A 20,834-nucleotide genomic window follows, 5' to 3' on the forward strand; every position below is an offset into this window, starting at 1 on the left:
TATTTATTTTTTTATTTTTTGTAAATACGTCCTAAGGCCAAAATGGTTACTAAAAGAATTTTTTTTTTTATTTTTAACCCCAATTTTCAAAACGTCGTAACTTTGTCTTAAAAATGTTTAAAAAGAAAATCGCTGTAGGATGTGATAGACTAAATTATCCTCTATCTAACGGTACTAATTATTTGACCCTACACCAATTAGGGCTCGAGTAATTGACCTTTAAACATTGATTGCCGTAGAAACCAAATTTTAAATAAGAAGATAAAATGTAGGCCTACTTAGTGTAACTCCAAAAGTTCTTTAAGTCTATTCCCAATACATTTTGGTTAAAAATTATTTGCGCGCGCTTTGAAATTCGCGAGATCAGCTGGTATGAAAATGCTGAGTCTAAAACCTTGTATTCCCATTTCTGGGAATTCCCCGAAAGGGTATCATTGGGCCTTGGTATTCGTGGAAAATCGCCTTTTATAAAGAGAGATACAATGAAATAATCGATTCAACTTCAACGGGCAGTTCAGAAAGACAGTTCATAGACTGTTTCCCACCAGATTCCGTGACTGTCAGCACTCATCTGGACATTTAAAGGTGCACCATTGGTTCTAGGAAAAACCCCAAGCAAATATATTTTTAACCAGAATTCTAGAGAGAGACATAGAAATGAATTTCTAGTGAATTAAATTCCTTTTGGGGATTTATTTAATGATTGTTTCCAAAACTTCCCAAGTCAATTATTCGACGAAATTATTACGTACTTGTCTTATTGATTTATTGGAAATTAATTCCTAGAATTTAATCAAATAATATTTTATTTAATCCTACTATATTTATTTATAGTTGATTATATAATAAATAAAATCATAATATTTTTTCTATGTCTGAGTTGTGTTACGTAATACAAGGGTATTAGTTTAAATCTCGACTATTTAAAAAAACTATTTTAATTTCGAAGATAATATACAAATTAAATTAATATTTACAAAAATATATATTATTGGGGAAAGCCAACATTCAGGATTTTCAAACCCATTGTTAACTCTATGGCCCCTGTAGAAATGTTTACCTCTCAATACTCCAGTGTATTGCGTGGTAAGCCGACGCATAGGCTGAAACCATCGCATGTTAAACGTACGGCCCCTGTAGAAATGTTTTTCCCTGTACACACTCCTCAACTTTTTTAAAATCCGCTGATTTTCAAATTTTTGAAATAAATAAAATAAAAAAATCCCGAAAACCACAGCTATTGAAACCACATTTTTTTATATAAAATCTAATATAGCCTAGTTCTTATAAAAGATAAGAAAAAATCTATAATTTTGCTTTGATCATCAGGGAACTAAGCAGTGAGCACCCCCAACGTTTCGGTGATAACATCAGCCTTGAAAGTATAGACGTTGATGTGTCCAAGTATTCGATATCGATAAATTATAAGAAATTCAGTTTCTGCTCAAGATCTCCCCCATGGTGGTGGTTTTGATCTAAAGGAGCAGAATGGCGGGAAAATATATATATTTATAGAAAAAAAGGCGGGAGTATTTTGCTCGTGCAATGTAGGAAAAAGAGTATAGTGTCTTCCAGGGGATATAGAAGCTCGTGCCACGTGCACGTGTTTCCGTCCTGTCTAAACCATAGATATAAGAAGTATATAGAGTGCTCTTCCAAAAAGAAAGGGTAATTAAAGGACAGTGGGATTGTTCTATGGGAAATAATAAATTTTGAGAATCGATAATGACCAGTCGATTTTGCTTGACCACTGTAAGGGATGCATGCACCCCCTAGCACAAGTTATGATTATGAACATTGGATTGAAGTGTTTTACCAATGACCCCTTTATTATTATACACTGATTTATTATATCTATGATCGTTTCGTCTACGTCATTCGGATCACGCGCTTCTGGGTAGCCAGGAATCGGGGGATCTTTACTATAGTTCGCTTTGAGAACTTGGGGAATGGGACTATTTTGTGTTTTCCGCTCACGTTTATCTCTCCGCACCTTCTTCTTCCTCATATGTTTTTTTTCTGTTCTTTTTTTTTTTTTGTTAGGCCTTGGCTCGAATTCATCCCTTAAGATTTTATCCTAGTTCCCATTTATAGCATTTTTTTCGACCAGTTTTTTTTTACTTCTTATACTTTCTTAGATGGAACTATTCTTTGTGGATTTAATATAATTCCGAACACGCCTTAAAAACCTTTAGCTAACCGGTTATTAAAGGGAGGGTGAAATGGAAAATCAAGTGTTCAGTGTTCTTTATCTTTAGGTCGATTCTTCTACTAATTATAAAACCAATCTGCGTAGTGAAAAACATTTTAGGAAATACCTCAGAGTGATTTTTTTTAATAATTCAAATAAGTTCAAATGAGATTTCATGGATAATTTTAAATTAGCACCTCCGACCAATCGCGTAACGCCCTGCCTTCTTGTTAATAAAATTCACGTGACACGTTCCATGTCTAACGCCATTGTGAATTCGCGCGAAATTTTTATCAAATCTCGCGCTAAATTTAATTCGACTCTGACATTTTAAAACCACGTGCAATTTTAAAAATTAAAAAAAGGCTTAACGAAAATTTGCACGTGACTTTACTAACAGTTTAAGCACGTGATATTGAAAGAAAAGAAAATAAAATATTCAACTTCAACTTTTTTTTGAAACTTTATAAATGCGAACATATTTATTATTTTATTGAAACAAAGAATTGAGGGGGAGGTTATGGGGCATCGCCCCACCCCCTAGCGGTGTCCCCTGTCACCTTTATCACGTGCCATTTCACCCCGTACCAGCTAGGGGGGGTATACGTGACAACTTCAATATAGGGTCAGTATTCTTTCGCCCCCTTGAGCTATAGGTAACGTCCCTGATGTAAGAAACTTTAGTTCGTGTTCTGAATTCGTTAAAACAAAGGCTTCGACGGACGATTCGCGAATAAACTGAAAAAGTATAAAACAAAATTTCCTTGGGTTTTTTTTTATTTTAACATACATGAAAAGGTCACCAACAGAAATCAAACTGAATGTTTTAAGCAGCGTTTTTTGGGTGCGGAATTCTTGTCGCGGTACATCCATTTTACCACCATAAGTTCATAAGATATGTCAGCCATCCATAAGTTTGTAAATTCTGGTAACTTAGAAACTGGAGCTTGTAATTTTGAAGTGATAGCCTAGGTAGGTCATAGATTCAGGGTAAAGCGACTGACGTACGCCTGGTGCTGCTGTCAAAGGCCTAATTAGTAATGCAGACTAAATAGGAGCTAGATGGAAGAAGTCCCGCAAAATTAATTAACCACCACCGAGTGTAGTAAGTACTTCAATTGAGTCGCTTCCGTCGTTCTCCTTCTCGAACTAGTTATCTCGAGCTGTAGGTCTCCAGGTAGCATTACGAATAGTATAGCTAGTGTCATACTTATCATGTAACATAGTATATAAACTTATGGTTTTACCCAAAACAGTTTGTGATTCAATTTTTAAAATTTAAATAGCGTCGTATCTTTAAATATTCATTTGAAATCTTTTCTCGATTATTAATTATTTAAATTCAAACTTTGGATAGAATCGCGATAAATCCTATTACACAGCCTACGCGCAGACCGAAACTAGCAGACACGCTATCGATAGAGACAGAACGCAAAGGCTCATGGGAAAATTAGAAACTTTGAACCAAAAGCTACTAAAATTCTTTTTTTTTTTCAAACTTTCTAAAACTAGGTAAAACTTGAATAAAAATTATGACGATTCTCGAGACGAAATTTAGTTAAATCTTCTCTTTCCTTTGAGACGTTTCTCAAAAGGATAAATACAATTTAAAGGGAATGTTAAATGATCAAAGAAATGTTTTTAATTATGTATATATGTATATTTATTTATAATGAGAGACGTATTGGTTTGTTTGGATCTCCTTAGACTTAAAGATGTTATTTTAAATTAATTATAGACATTACTTTAGAACTTCTCTCCTCTCCAGATATCTTCAAACTAAGTTTAAAAGTATTTCCTTTAGATATATACAACAACAACAAATGAGGGATTTTAACTCAATTTATAAACAAACTTTCCCAAATTCCCCGTGTAGTAATTCAACTCTCTTTAATTCATTTAAATCGCGTCGAAGTAAGTTAAGTTTGAAGTTAACTTTAAAGATCTAGTCCCATTGTTGCCGTTAATTTTAATTTTTAATTTTGAGAGCCATAATTTGACTATCTTAGTAAACTGTAAAGGTTTTTGGTTAACGTGTTTTATTTTATTAAAAAGCACGTGGATATTTTTTTTGGCGCGAGATTGAAAATGGCGGGAAAAAGAATATGGTGTAGCACGCGCGCAAATAGGCAATGTTTCATCGTTTTAGTTGGCGCGAGAGCTCGCGCTCTGGCATATTTATGTCTGACGTAATGATAATGTATGGCGGGAAAGAGGAGCTACCGTACATAGCACACCCCAACTCCATAAGTAAATTAATTTCGCTATAAGTTCCTTATTTTCGTGTTGCCAATGATAATCGTGTGATGCTTGTACATAATTAGGGTTCCAATTAAAGCCTATATCAAGCTTATCTTCCATCAAATAGAGGTCTACTGCACGTGTTTGAATTGCGTAGCGAGTCCTTCCACCGTTCCACGTGACATTGCCCAATCACTTCTAAAGTAAATATTACCACTACCACTTCAAAATATAGTTCCCGACCCCCCCCCTTTACATTACACTTTCTACATCCCTTTAATGTAATAAATTCTTAGGCGAGTCTGGAACTTAGTTGAATATTATTTCACTTATGTAACTCACTCATCACCGAAATTCGCGGTTCAACTTGATTTAAACTTAGCCAGTGCTTGCCCCGCCTTGTCCGCGCTGTAAAGAGACGTTGTTTATTAATATATACTTCCAAGCCAATAGAGTAGGATAGCTAATATGTTCACGTGTATAGGGGCAATACGGTGAAAGCCTTGGACATTATTATCCACGTAGCTCTCTACCTCTAAGGGTTGAGAAATATATAGGCCTAGTGTCCGACAAATTCTCAGTACAGTCAGTGTAGATAACGGACCATAACTTACCATGCAACTTAGGGCCAGGGAATGCCCATGCAACGGCTTAGAACCCTACCCTATTCTCTTAGATATGGACTAGGTGATTTCTGGGAAGAACTTGCTTGGCAACTCTCTGCAGAATCTAATATGAATTAGCCTTTAAATTTGGAAACGTAGTTGGCGAAAGAAGAGTTTTTGGGCCTTGGTCTGACAATGGTTTAACAGGAAAGATGCAATGAGTCCATCTATCTCAAAAGTTAAAGGAAAAGTAGCAGACGCCACTAAAACAATGGCGGATGGCGAGGCAGTAGTCCTTGATTATTTTTAACTTGACTAATTAAATGCACTAATTATCATATTGTAATAAGTGATAATTTATTTATTTATTTTTAAATATTTAATTATTTTTATATTTAGAAAAAGGCCCTTCTTTTAAGCTATAATCAGTTATGTTAGTTAAAAATTTTCCATTAAAAGGGTTATAAATGATTAAAATTGTTGAATACCCCTTTGGGATTTCAAGAGTGAACATTAATTCCCCAATTTACCTTTAATTTTTATAATATGCTACCATAGTAAGGATCCCCTCGAATTTTATTTAACATAAGTAGCGGCACGTCTCCCTTAACTATACTTAAAAATTTTTCATTTTCTTCTTTTTACGAGCCAGGCCTAGGCCTAGGTATCTTTTTTATTTTATTATTTTTTTTTAAATAAAGTTTTTAATCAAATTTCGAAAGCTTCTTTTCTTTTTTATTATTTTTGGTTCACGTTAAGCTCCGAGTAATTATACGTAGGGCCCCTTTTTTCCTGACCCCTTTGGGGGGGGGTCTTACTAAGGCCCTTTAGCCGGCGTGGTAATTTTTATAACAAAAAGAAGATGAGTAGTTCTTCTTGGGCCATGCAGCGTGATGCTGGAATAACTATAGAATACCTTAATGATATTACTGGTGGTCACGAGGATCTATTGTATTATGGTGGTGCCTGAGATGTGCTGTACTGTACCATGCATGCAGCCTGCCGAGGGGGTAGACGCTCTGGATCTCTGTCTACACCTGAGTTCAAAAGAGTTCAGCTTTGACAGTTCAAAGCCTTCGGAACTCAGAGTTCATCTTTGACAGTACATTGAGTTCAAGACATATTGTACACCTGAGTTCTCAAGTGTCTACCCCCTCGAGCCTGCTGGGTATTTTATAGTACTTAAGTACACCACACCACGCCTGTAAAACCTTTGCCTTAACCTTACTTACACCAAGATGGGGGCTGGGGTCTTAAGGAAAAACTCCTAAGGAAATCGATTAAATTTAAAAAGTATATTTTGTACTGCGTGTACTTAAAAAGAAGTTTTACGTTTTGTTATATAGGCCCTAGTGTTTAATTTGGGATCAAATTAAATTAAAATTTTATGGCGTAGTGTAAAATTGAGGGTGAGATTATAAAATTAATTTTTTAAGGTTCTGGAAATGTCATGAAAATTAATATTGAATTTAGGCTTAAATTTTAAATGTTAAGGGACGTTAAATTAATTTGGGATAAAATTAAATTAAAATTTTACTAAAGGATAAAATTGACGGTGAGATTAAAATTTAAATTAAATTTGAACGTAATGGAAATATTATCGAAATTTAAAATAAATTGGGGCTTAAATGCATTCAAGGGACTTTAAATTTGCGAATTATTTTTGTATTCCGTATATGTATAAAAAATTATGATTGGAAAACTCATGGAATTATCCACGAAATTCAATGGATTCAAGGAAAATCTCAAAGGGTGGCTTTAAAATTCGGAAAGTATTATTTTGAGTTCTGGTATCCAAGTACATACATTTCGTAGATCGGTCAAATACTATATTAATAAAACTCATGGAATTATCAAGGAAATTCAATAAATTCAAGGGAAGAAAAAGATTATTTCGTGAAAAGTGCTTCATTATAATGAAACAATGAATCAAATTGTTATACAAACCTCACTGGGATATTTATCAACATTTCATAACTTTAGTACAAGGCTTAGCTATGGTCAACGGTCTAAAATTAGACGGACAGATGTTTTGAGCCGACATTACGTCTAAGCCATATCTCAATTATTCAATGAATTCATGTATTAAACCAGATAAAACCTATTCAGAAAATTTTATCTCCAGTTGGAAATTCGTATATATAGAGAGAGATCTCCAAAAATATTCTAACGACCTAAAAATGGTAATATTCCAAAACTCCCATACCAAACTAAGTATGACGTCACAAAGGGGTTGGGGTTTGGCTTTTCTGATTGATTTAGTAAAACCCCTCCTGGCTCCCGCTGTATCTCCTTGCTTTTCCCAAAGTTCAAAAAAATATCCACTGAAATCCCATTTTTTCCTTGCAGTTTTCCAAGCCACTCAAATACTATATAGACACATATGCATCTTATTTTATAATAAAGGAAGTTTATTTTAAGAAAAAGCGGGGGAGAGAAAAGTTTCGGTTTATGAGATTAAGTTTAATATGAAAGAGAAAAGATCTTTTTCCAAAAACCTTTTCTAAATTGAGATTTGTTTAAAATATAAAATATATATTTATTGCTAGGGCTACCTATAAATTAAAAATAAAAATAGCATCTCCATCTTTTTGACTGTATCGGGCTTAGTAAGATAATAACATTAGATGCTATTACTCTTTATTTCTCAACCTATATTGTTTTGAGAAACCACGTGACCCTCTTATCGGTTGCCATGGTAATGTATATATACTAAATCCAGTCAGAGCACGTGCATTTTCATCGCGTGCAGATTTTTAGGGGGTCGAACAATTAACCCTTTCCTTTTACAGATTCCAATTAAACTTATGAAATTTTAGCAAGTATTCGACCCCTATTGGGACTGTATTTTTATATGCTTCGTTATTGCGCGTGCAAACTGAAGAGGGGTCGGATAATTATAAAATAAATAAGATTAATAATTTCTCGTATATTTTAATTAAAGTGTATGATGCGAGGTATGAAGTTTTGGCAAGTATCCAACCCCTATTGGGACTAGATTTTTTCCCCTTATTATTGCGCGTGCAAATTAAGAGGGGTCGGATAATTATAAAATAAACTAACGTTAATTTCCTATAGATTTTAATTAAAGTGTATGGAATTTTGGCAAGTAGTCAACCCCTATTGAGACTAAAAAATTTTATGCTTCATTATTGCGCGTGCAAACCATATACGAGGGGTCGGATATTTTAAAATAAACTCCTAAGGTTAATTTCTCGTAGATTTTAACAAAAGTTTATATGAAATTTGGGCAAGTATTCGATCCATCTTCTAGGGACGAGAATTTTTTTTTTTCCTACATTTTTTTTAGTCCCTTAAGAAAAGCGAGTTATTAAAGATTGGGAAATGAATATTATAGGGTACATCTAGCAGAGTCTTGATTAATGCCAGGGACACGGGCTACAATTTTGATAAAGACCCCTTTCTACCCCCCCCCCCTCCCACCTTTATCCTTACCCCCCCCCCCCCCACCATTGAATAGCCTCATCAAGGAGTGAGGGGGCTTTGAGTTCAAACCCCCCACCCAACCCAACGGTTATTCTTATAATCATAAGTAAATAATAATTTCAAATAAGTTAAAAAGATTAAAAATTATTTTATAGGGCTATTTTTAAATACAAAAATATTGTAGAATCGGTTTGCTATTAGGAATTTATCTCCACTTTGAAAGTCAGGGTTTTTTTTTAACTTGTAGAGGCATTTATTTACTTATGTTATAACGTAAGAACGTGGAATCTAGCTCGATCCCCCTGGGGTTGTACCCCTCATTTTTTTCTTGCATGATATAAATAGCTTCTTTTATGCGAACCAGGGCCCTATGCTAAGAAAGATGAAAAAAAATCCCTTAGTTTTAATTTTTTTCTTTTCAGGGAGATTTAGGGTTAGGGAAATAGTAGGGTTTAAGGGCCCGGGGTATATAAGCCAGGGTTTTCGGCTTACAGGCAAATTCCTTCATTTTTAGGAACGGGGTTCGTTCGGTTTGAGATGTATGTTCTAGGGTTATGTTAAGTTTAAAGGCAGTTTGCCTGCATTGAAAAATGGGATACATTTTAAAAAAAATTGGGTAAGATTAAACCTTACGATTAGGCCTATATATAATTGGTTTGAAATTTTTGGAGGTTTCGTACCATGAGAAATTCGGAAATATCATGGAAACTCTGGTGGAAATTTCATGGAAATAGGCTAAGATCATCAAGTATTTTTTCATGGTTTTGTGATTCAATGAAATTTCATTTGAATTTCAAGCAAATCATGGAATACTTTAATAATTTTAATGAAGAAATTAATTCCTATTCATGGAAAATTCCAGTTAACTTCAATAAGCATAATTAACACCTGGAAACTAAAAATCAAAATCAAATCAAAAGTGAAGATTCTTTATTTCCATTAAATACCACCAGGATATTTAAGCGTGAAAAATTGCAAATATTTATAAAAAAACGATTAAAATATCGTTTATTTAAAATCTATTAAACTAAATCAATCATTCTTTTTTTCTATATTAAAAATACAAGTTAGGGACCAAGCGTAAAATTATTTATAATTTCTTATCACGAATTTGCGTCTAAAAATATTTTCCCCTTAGGGGAGAAGAGGGAGGGGGGGAGATATTTTGCCGAAAAGTTTGGCTGTTTTTCTTTTTAGCCGAAACGTTATTGGCGTATATCTGCTCACGTTAACTTGAACATCACGGTGTGCTGGGAAATTAACCTCTGAGCGTGAATTTGAAATTATTGCGTGCCCCTCCCCTCCCCTGCGTTGTTTCAAAAACGTTCGGAGATTAGCCAAGGCCTAACAATGGACAAGGCTTAATTGGTCTTCTTGGGAAGGCAGTGGAATTTGAATCATTATTCAGAGCAGAGCGCGCGCTTTTTGAGGATCGTTTTTTTTTTTAAAAAAAAAAAGAAAAAAGAGGCGGGAAAAGTCTCGTGCACAACCTTTCGTGTTAGGAGATTGAAAGATTACATAAGTTCTATCTATACCTTACCTTACCTTACCTATCATTATGCCTCCTCTAGAGCGCTTTATATTTTACAAGGATTTAATCATTTAGGGGGTGTTTATTGTTTTTCCTAATTATGTTTGTCTGTCCCTATTCCATAAATTTAAAATCTATTTTATTAGCTAGAATTTCTGAGTTTGTGGCTCTAAAAATTGAAACACTAATACTTTAGGTTAGGTTAGGTTGATTTATTTAATTTTTTTATATTCTGTATATTTTAATAGGATTTAATTATTTAAAGGTGTTTTATCGTTATTAATTTTTAAAATATTCAATTTAAGAAAAGCTCTAAAAATTAAAGTTGAAATAGGTAAATTTACTTACTAAAAATTGAAACACTAATACTTTAAGTTAGGTTGATTTTATTTATTTTTTATATTCTGTATATTTTTATAGGATTTAATTATTTATAGGTGTTTTATCGTTATTAATTTTTAAAATATTCAATTTAAGAAAAGCTCTAAAAATTAAAATTAAAATTGAAATAGGTAAATTTACTTAGGTTAGGTTGCTTTCTTTAATATTTGCTTTGGATTTTCTTGGAAATTATTTTAAATATGTAAGAACATTGGATTTATTTTAAAATTTCAGGGAAATTCTGTATTTGAAACTAAATATAAAGTCCATAAATTCTTTCTTTAGAGATTAGGTCTTCTACCAAAAACACTAAATTATGAAGTATCAATTTCATACCAGACATAATTTTTTATTTATTTATTAAATATATTAACTTATTATTTATTGGTACAACTTCTTGCAAAGGCATATATATATCTGCCGATTGCTATATTAAATTTTGGCCCGAAAAATTGGGCGGTCCTTTAAGGGGGGGTCACTATAGACAGTATAGAATTTTGTCTTCTTTTTTTTTTCAATACAGCTAGCGTAGGCGAGATAATTTTGCAGGTATGAAAAGAAAACCATGAATTTTTGATAAGCTAAATTTATTTCTACCGACTGGTTACTATTTATAGAAAAATGACCATGGACTATTTTTAACTATGGGAATATATAGCAACGTATTACTCCGCGTAGCTTTGACAATTAAGCATTTTAAGGGTGATGTGGCGTCCTTTTCAATGATGGTTTAATGGCTTTTTTTTTCTGGACTCTCGATAAGCTCGAAGCGCGAAAAGTTCTTTTTTGACGTCAGTCAATATATCGTATAAATTCATCGGACGTTTCCCGCCTACCAGTTTTTTAAATTAAATGTCTTGTCATGTTTTTTTATTTTCTCTCTCGTTTTTTGTTGCGTTGAAAATATTAACACCTTCTTTCAAAGTCTCCAGAAATTTTGTTAAGCCTTGTTTTAAATTTGTTCAGTTCAGTTTCACGCGCTTTTCTAATGCCACGTGCTTTCTATTTCTTAAGCCTATTTTTTCAAACTTTCAATTGTTAATTTCGCGCGCTTTTATAATTTATAGAGTAACGCCACGTGTTCTGTATTCCTTAAGCCTACTTTTCAAACTTTTCTCGCGCTTTAACAATTGATAAAATTCACGCGCCAGTTTTTAAAAATGTAATAGCAAAGAGTATTGAAGATTAGAGTGATATTCCAATTACACTTTTTAGCATAATTACGAATTATTTTTAAAAGTTAATTATCTCGAGATCTAATTGAGGTAGAACTACGTTTTTGGTACCGTTGGATAGAGCGTAATTTTATCTACCAGCCCCTACAATAATTTGTAATTATATTTAAATTTACCGCAGTTGTGACGTTTTGAAGATATTCAAAATTCATTTGGTCGAAAAAGTTTCAGTATTTTAGATACCATCTGTTATTCCATAGAGAGGTTTTCGACCGATTATTTTTAGGCATACAATTAGTGATTATATTATGGCGTGCCTTTTATGCGGTTACAATGTACAAAACCTCGAACAATTACTAAGGAAGGAAAAAGGGGACAAAGTAGAAAGTGAGAGGCCAGCTTATAACATATCCGTCATTGAACGTCGACGGACAAAGACGAGAAATCTTTCGTTCCCATGCTTCGAGAGATACAACTCATCACTCAAACACTCTACTACGTAAAAAACTAAGACAGACTAAAGACACTGCATCAGGAGCTAATAAACTTGAGTGCGCAAGTAGGAAAAAATTCAGTGGGAAAAATACTAAAATTCAGTAGGAAAAATATTAAAATTCAATAAGAAAAATACTAAAATTCTGTAGGAAAAAAATACTAAAATTCAATAGGAAAAATACTATGCCTACAATTAAATTATGAATTCATACTCTTGTTTATATGAGCTCCTGTGTATAGGCAATATGTCAAACATAATATTAAGCGTGGTTTTAATGCTGTATATTGAGGAAGGAGTATGCAGGCATGCATGGGTTGGGATTTATCTTATCTTCTGATATTGTGTATGTATTATAAGGGGGAATTTCCTGATCTGCCATTATACATTGCTCGCTTCGTCAAACTTATGACATCTGACTGACGAGTATCGGCTTAAAAAAAACACCATCCACCAATAGGGGTTTTGAGGCCCTACAATTTAAGCTCGCCACTTTCTTTTTCTTAACACCACCTAATTTATTTTTTATTTATTTATTTATTTATTTCAAGGTCAATCAGTAACGAATTAAACGGTTTCTATATTTCACGTGTTTCATTACGTAGACCGCGATAGAGTTATGTGAGACATTGAATGGTCCCTTTCAAGAAGGTTTATAATGTTTTGGGGTCTTTTAGGTCTATTTTTCTTAGTACCAGATTTTTCTTTGATTTTCTAAGCCTATTTTTCAAAAACCTGGATTTTTCTTTGATTTTCTAAGCCTATTTTTCAAAAACCTGGAGTTTTCATTGATTTTCTAAGCCTATTTTTCAAAAACCTGGAGTTTTCATTGATTTTCTATGCCTATTTTTCAAAAACCAGGATTTTTCTTTGATTTTCTATGCCTATTTTTCAAAAACCTGGATTTTTCTTGGATTTTCTAAGCCTATTTTTCAAAAACCTGGATTTTCCTTTGATTTTCCAAGCCTATCTTTCAAAAAAATGGATGGAAAAGATTTTTCCTTAACCTTTTAAATCTAATTTTTATCATCGTGTGAAAATCATTAGACCAAATAATTTTAATCTTAACCTTTGAAGTACAATATAACAATAACAATGAGAAACCATTGTCTCCAAAAATTCCTCAGGACCCGATTCACTGGGGGTTAATGTGTTTGTTGCTTATGTACAACAACATATACCATATTTTCGTCTTCTCTTTTTGTGTCCACCCAGAATGCATTGCATTGCATTGCGTGCGACGTTATTTACGATCCGATATAAGCGAGCGTATGAAGTTATTTTTTGGTTGTTCTTGAGTTAACATGCCGGAACACTGATAGTATCACGTTAATCCATTAGCGAGCCTTGCGTAGGGTCTGCCTGCTCTAGAAAATGGTCCTTTTTCATGCAATGTTTCGTCTGCTTCTTACTGGTTGGTAGTAGGGGATTAGCTAGCCAGTAAAGTGCGTGACGTTAGGCTTAGGGTTAGGGTCATATAATATACAATCTCCCTCCCTCAGCCGGATAATACTAAGCTGTATGGGGACACACTTTTTAAGTACTTTTAAATGATTCTATAAAGGTTTTCTAACTCCCTTCAACCGTAGAATAGAAGAGTTATAAAGGGGTATTGTAATGTTACCTGATTTTCGTTGGGTATATTTTTAAATGCCTTCATTTGTCTTTGACTTTTTTTGGTATATTAATATTTTTCTCATTTTCAAATTTATATTTGACATTTCTTTTAAATAATTTTTGTTATTGTAAAATTTCCTTCACAAACCTAATCTTAATTTATAACCCAATTTTCATCCATTGCACCTTTAAAATTTAACCTAATGTCACACACTAGCACACAATGCGACGAAAATCATTAAGGAGGTTGGGGAAACGGTTTTCCCGTTTTTCAAGCCGTATAATCTCACTCTGAATTTCCTATCTCACTTCAAATTGCATTAAATTAAATCATGTTAAGACTAAAAAAAAATAATAAAACAATTAAACTATATTTAGGTGGGCGTGGTTTAACCTACATAGTACGTACCCATTCTTTTAATTAACCATTCCTATATATATTTTTTTATCTTGAAAAGGGTTCTTTACATTTACTTCGTTTGCAGTATTTTGAAAATACTGATTTTGCAATTATTACAGTTAAAAACCTAACCTAACCATGAACCGCCGTATCTCCTCCGTAATCTACAAACTTGACAATTAAAATACAAAGGCTTAAAGTTTAACCCTACAAACTTGACAATTAAAATACAACAAAGGCTTAACGCCTACCCCACAAACTTTAAAATTACAATACAAAGGCTTAACGCCAACCCTACATTAAACTTTACAATTAAAATACAAAGGCTTAACGCCTACCCGACATTAAACTTGACAATTAAAAAAACAACAAAGGCTTAACATCTACAAATTAAAATTAAACTTAACTTTTGTGATGCCTGCTCCCGTTTGTTTCTTAAAACTCAATAATTTGTTCTCTCTCTAAATTTTTGAACAAGTCCTTCGCTTTTAAGAGGGAAAGAGAGATAAAAGCTCTTGAAATCATTTTTCGATGATGATTGGATTGTTATGAAATTAAGTATAAAGATTCTTGAAAACTTTCTTGAAAAGATCAAACGATTTTTGGGGGGACATTTTAAATAACGTTATTATGAAGGGGGTACGTCCGCCCCTGGCCCCTTTAAGCAAATTTATATTGAAATTCTCTTGAATTTCCTTCTTTTATCGAAGCGTACTTGAAGATATAAAATTTCACTCTCTTTCTGTTTCTTGAAGCTTTGAATTATTTAAAATTAGAAATCTAAAGTTTTCAATCAAAATTGTATTTATATACAAACATTTCGATGATTTTCATCTGTTAATTATTATTTGTGAAATCTTATCAAATGAGCTTTGATAGCAATTGGCACTCATTATCAGACTGAAATGTAACAATTGCATTGTAATGATTTTCTGTAAGATTTACTGAGCTCGAGGGGGTATTTGTTAATCAGTTAAAACATACCTATTTAATGAATTCCACGAAACCAGAAGGGGATAATAGAAGAAGAGTAACTTCTCAAAGAAGAGAAGTAGGCCTTATACTTCTGACAGTACATATTTAATCAGTTCAACATTGCCTATTTAATCACCGAAATAATTTCTCTATTTTGGCATTTCACATCCCATGACTACGGTTTGTAAACTAATCCAAAATAGAATAGATCAACTTGAATGGTCACTGAACGTTCGAAGCCGTAACCTTAAATTTTAGGTAGAGATTTGTGTAGGGGTTATAGCTTTGATCTTGATGCATTCTAAGAATGAAATTCACTTTAAGAAAAAAAAGGGGGGGGATAAAAGTGAAGTCTTAGAGGACGAGTGGAAAGGTAATGCCTTTTTTCCAAAATATCCAAAAAGAAAAATGAAAAAAAAGGAAAAAAAGAAAAAAATGTTGGAAAGACGAAAACCATTTCATCTCTCTCTCTCTCTTCTTTTTCTTCTTAAGAATTTTTTTTCTTAGCTCGAGCGCCTTTTACCAAACGTAGCTTGCAAACTTAAGAAAGCTATGGCGGATTAATACGTAATGTAAAGTGATGAAAGTAGTCTTTGCAAACTGCATTTGGGATGTAGAAGTCAGATGTTCTTCGCTGTTTTCAATCTCGGCTTCTGATTGACGGAATTCCTACAATTTTTTTTTTATATATTTTTCTGCCTCAGAATTTTTGCTCCCAAAAAGACTTATTAAATTTTCTAGTTGCTCCTTCAATTGCGTTTTCATGGCCGTAATGTACCGGTACACCAAACAACCAACCACAACAGAGCGACCATGGACTGTCCACTTCATAAGTTTATAAGATATGTTGGCTATCCATAAGTTTGTAAATTCTGGTAACTTAGAAACTGCACGAGCTTGTAATATTGAAGTGATAGCCTAGGTAGGACATAGATTCGAGGTAAAGCGACGTACGCCTGGTGCATGAGGCGCTGCTGTCAAAGGCCTAGTTAGTAATACAGACTAAATAGGAGAGCTAGATGGAACTTAAGTCCTGATACAAAATTAATTAACCACCACCGAGTGTAGTAAGTACTTCAATTGACTCGCTTAATTGTCGTTCTCCTTCTCGAACTAGTTATCTCGAGCTGGAAGTCTCTCAGTAGCATTACCAAGTGTCATACTTTTGGAAGGAACATATCACTTATAAACTTATGCCACATTTATTAAAAATTTTAACTTAATTTTATTTTAAGTTTTTATTCTATATTATTAAATTATTTCTTTATATTGTATATGGGGGTTCATTGACCCCTATGGTCTTGAATTTTTAGCTAAAAGCTGAAAGTTTATTTTAGTTCTAAAGGTTAATGGTAGTTAGAGATGTAGAGAGAGTGGTTTCATAGCGGGTGGGAGACTCAGGCTGGAGTCAACGGGTGCAATTTCGTCTCACGAATCCATTAGCTGCAAAGGGGAATCAGTCGTGGAACCCCCAATTAAAGGGCACCATAAGGGTCATACCATGAATGAAAAATATACCCCCTAAAGTTAGTATATATTCTCGTGAACAGAAACAAGAATTAGAGTCTGCTTTTAAATTTAAAATTCAACTAAATAAATAAATGTTCATTTTATTGATGTTTTTGTGAAGCCATTGTTTTTTCTGGTTTCATACCCATAATATTAAGTAATGTTTTGTAATTTGTAGATTACAAATTAGACTATAGTATCCTCAAGGGATTTTTCTGTAACAAAATGTTTTGCAAAAAGACTGACATAATTTAAAAAGTATATAAGCTCCTCTATTTTATTTAAAATCATTTATTATTTCAAGCAGTGGGGTTTGAAGGTGGGGGGGGGGGGGGTGTAAATCGTGATCGAACGTAATACGTTTAGATGAAGGGTCCGAACATAAGCTAAGCTTGCACGTGCTGTTTCATCGCACGAGGCGCGCCTTTTCTAGTCTAAAACTGAACCAAGATGAGCAGAGCATGCTTGCCTTTATTTTGGCGCGAGACTGGACTACGTAATAAAAAGAAAAAAGAAATATACTCCCCTCTTTCCCGCCCTCTTTTTTATACTAAACGTCAAATTAGCTTAACAGTGATATCACGCGCCATACGTGGATTTAAATTTGCATTCGTAAAGCCGTCAATATACTAACAGGATAGCTTGTCGTCAAGTTGAAAATGTGATTTTTTTTATAAATGTATATTTTTTTTCTTGCATTTTCAATGTTGAAGTTAGCGCAGTTGGTTGTATAAGATTGTAGCTCGTTAAGTGAGCTCTTAAAATCTTGTAGTGTGTTTAATATAAGTGATTAGTAATGTGTAATTAAGTTAATTATAGTGTCTTTTTAATTAAGAGAATATTGGATACTTTGACCTTTGACATGAGTGTACGGATTTTTTCACTGGTTCTTTAAAAACTCTTCTATTTTACAATCAGGCAAGTTTATGATTTTTCAAATATAGTGTTTTCCAGAACCTAACATATAGAACCGAAAAACAGTGAAATATAACACCCTGTATATTATATTATATAATTAATTTTGGCAGCCTTTAACTTTAATTACACTAATAATTAAATCCTTTTAACCGCGCTTGCACCCAAACAGAATTAGGAAGGCGTTGAACCGCTTCAAACCTTTATATGTTTATTTATATATATGGGATCAAATAATAAATTTTCCTACATCGAATTAACAGGGGATTTCTACCCCTTTTAGCCCCTCCCCCCGCTTCTGTTTTACCTTATTAGTAATTATATTTGTTCTAAGTAGCTTTCCCACCCGTAATACTAAAAGCGGATTGGTCTATCGAGTTTCGCCCGCTGTTCTAATATCATTAGGCCGGAATTAGATCTAAAACCGTGGCGGCGCTGGCTAGATACAGGACCTGGCTATACAGTTTTCCCGCCATTTAGGTAAGCCCGCGCGCGCCAAGCATCGTAATGGCACGTGCTTATTATTGTTATTACGAAACGTTGATTGTGTCTTGCACGAGACTTTCTGTTACCACGTCCATTTCGCGCCAAAAATTTCCCTCGCGCGCGAAATTGCACGAGACTTGTCATTATTTCGCGCCCAAATTATTTTCCCGCGCGCCTTTTAACGGATCCACGTGGGTCATTTTTCCGTAGCGTTATTGTTCTATAAGCCTTGCTTTCCTGCATGGTATTGGAGGATGTTTCAAATTCAAAGGTAATCTCTTCCCTTTTGTTTTAAAAATTTGGTACGCTCGGTTTAATTGGATTATGGATTATATATATGTATATGTAATTGTGTATACCAAAAGGGATTTTTGTTAACGTGTTTAATCCGGTTTTATTTTTGTATAAAAGGTTTAATAATAGGATTTTAGTTTGATGATCAAAATAAACTTGGTGTAACAATTTTTGGCAGGCATCAAAGAAGCCATTTTTGGTTTTTTAAAGAAAAGTGTTTGTGTTAGAGTATCTAGAACTATTCGTAATTTAAATTAAATGCCTTCTTTTAAAAACTAAATCTTTTATAATTTAAGAAAACCATTTTATAATTTGAATTAGTTTAATATTATTTATTTGCGACGGTAATGCCTTTAAATTAACAACTACTAAATTTAATTTCATTATATCCAATAAATACATAAACTTAACGAATCGTAGGTCAATTTGAAAACATTTGCTTAAATTACCCCCTTTAACAAAACATATCATATCATAACAAAACATAATTACTAATTACTCGTCATCGGTAATATTTATCCACTCTTTATTACCATTCAGAATTACACTAGGTAATCTGTTAGAGCCACTAGTGTAATCGCGGTCGGTGTATAGATATAGAATCTCATAGCGATTAGCGTCTAATAATACATAATGGCAAAGCGTTGTCTCAACGCAACACCGACTTAAGATTGAAAGGGTCCATCCGTATTGGGGGAGTTGGGAGGAAGAGGTAGTGTGAACTCTATCCGAAATTGACGAATGACTTAAGTTCTCTATAGGATGTCATTTAGTAGTTTGTAGAAGTTATTGGGGACCAAATTATACTACCACCATGCACTACCAAAATTCGGGTATTTAGGACATGGTAATTTAGCATTTTCCGGGGCCAAATTACTCCCCCCCCCCTTGTATGAAGTCCCGTGCACCCTTTAGCCCCCCCCAAACTGACTGATGAATTAACCTGGAATATATCCTACAAGGGAATTGTGGAGGCGGGGGAGTTGCTAATAATTCCAATTAAATTAACTATCTAAGCCTTGTCGTAAAATTCTCATTTGCAAAGACACCTACCTTAAAGGCATAATTCAAATTTTGGGATATTTACTATAAATTGACGACTGAATACAGCCCGGACTCTATCTAATGCTTCACGACTGAATTAACCCTTAGTTGTTGCCACTCTCTCTTATTTGGGATTGGGAAGTCTTTATGAACTTCATTCTAAAGAGGACACAGAGATAAAATTTATTAAGAATAAATTAATTATTTGCGTTACCAAATTAGTTTGCATAAATTATTATTATTATTATATATTTTAATTTGCAAGTGGATAAAGAAATCTTAAATGCATGATCCCCTCTACTAGTTAGGTTCAGTTCAGTTCAGTTTTAAAACCAATCTTCTATAGGAAACATTTTTGCTCGGTGCTCGCCATATCACGAGGAACTCTATTGAATATTCGTTAGTAACCTAAATTTTCCTTTCTTTTCATTGGCAAATTAGTTTGCATAAATTATGATTATTATATATTTTAATTTGCAAGTGGATAAAGAAATCTCGAATGCATACGCCCCTCTACCAGCTAGTTCAGTTCAGTTCAGTTTTAAACCAATCCTCTATAGGGAACATTTTTGTTCGGTGCTCGCCATATCACGAGGAACTCTATTGAATATTCGTTAGTAACCTAAAATTTCCTTTCTTTTCTTTTTCTTTTATAATTCATTAAATCGATATAACAATTAATAATAATAAGCTACACGTAAACATTGTTTTTTCTCATAACACAAGAAACAATTTATTCAGGTGTTAAAACCCCACCTCTTCCATTACCATAAAAAAAATTCCCCGGGAAATCCCCTTATAACAGAGGGGTCGGATATTATCTAATATAATTTAAAAGAAAAGAGTCCGTTGAGCACTGTTACTTTATTGGAAAAAAAATAATAAATTTTTATATAACTTTATAAAGAAAAAGTGAGTGTTAGACCCCTCGGTTAAGGCTACACACTCTTAAGTCATTAAGGTTCGTAAGGTTCCGCTTTATATGTGTTATGAAAAAATATTACACGGTTCCTTGTAAGGCGTAGAGAAAGGGAGACCTTAAGGTTAAGAGCAGTAAGAAAAAATGTGAACAATGTCACTTTGCATTGTAATAGAAAGTGTGAACTCTTTTTTAAATTTAAGGACAAGGGTTATTGTTAAATAGTATGCGTTAATGTAATGTTTCGTAGCTTCCTAGACTGCCTTTACACTTTTTTACATAGTGGGTTAGCTATTCGAGGTCAGGGTAGGATTATTCTACTGTAGTATAGAGGTTTTCATTCTAAATTCAACCCTGAATTGTTGATATGTAGATCTAAGTTTATCTTCAAAAATAATTTCAAATGGCTTTCATTACTCGATCCTGGAAAGTGTAGTAGTTATCCTACTATATTATAGTGGTTTTCCTACTGTATCCATGCTTGATATCGAATTATTTTAGATGTAAAACTATCAGTACGTCTTCCCCTCGTTAAGATTATATTTGGATTCACTAAGTACTTGACCCTGGAGGGTGCAGTAGTTATCCTACTACATTCTAGTAGTTTTCCT

At 33.5% G+C, this 20,834-nt stretch overlaps 1 protein-coding gene and 1 long non-coding RNA gene across 6 annotated transcripts in view; one reads left to right on the forward strand and one right to left on the reverse strand.

The window, feature by feature from the left end:
- The window catches only part of LOC149653854 (plexin-B-like), a 145,252-nt gene that overhangs the window by 34,691 nt on the left and 89,727 nt on the right, over positions 1-20,834 (forward strand). The window contains exon 1 of one of the 5 annotated variants that reach the window (XM_089846790.1): positions 17,349-17,483. The exons of the other annotated variants lie outside the window; for them this stretch is intronic. The gene's annotated coding sequence lies outside the window, so the exon portion shown is untranslated. Of the gene's footprint in view, positions 1-17,348; positions 17,484-20,834 lie in introns of those variants that run through there. 5 annotated transcript variants of the gene reach the window in all.
- LOC149653855 (uncharacterized) lies at positions 13,105-14,555 on the reverse strand. Its single transcript, XR_016370805.1, has 2 exons — positions 14,091-14,555; positions 13,105-14,022 (listed from the first exon to the last, which is right to left on the reverse strand). It is a non-coding gene; the product is annotated as an uncharacterized LOC149653855 (long non-coding RNA).

The sequence above is a fragment of the Phalangium opilio genome, unplaced genomic scaffold (assembly GCF_054372755.1).
Source record: "Phalangium opilio isolate 3A_F unplaced genomic scaffold, DU_Popi_V2 ptg000081l_1, whole genome shotgun sequence".
NCBI classification, from domain to species: domain Eukaryota; kingdom Metazoa; phylum Arthropoda; class Arachnida; order Opiliones; family Phalangiidae; genus Phalangium; species Phalangium opilio.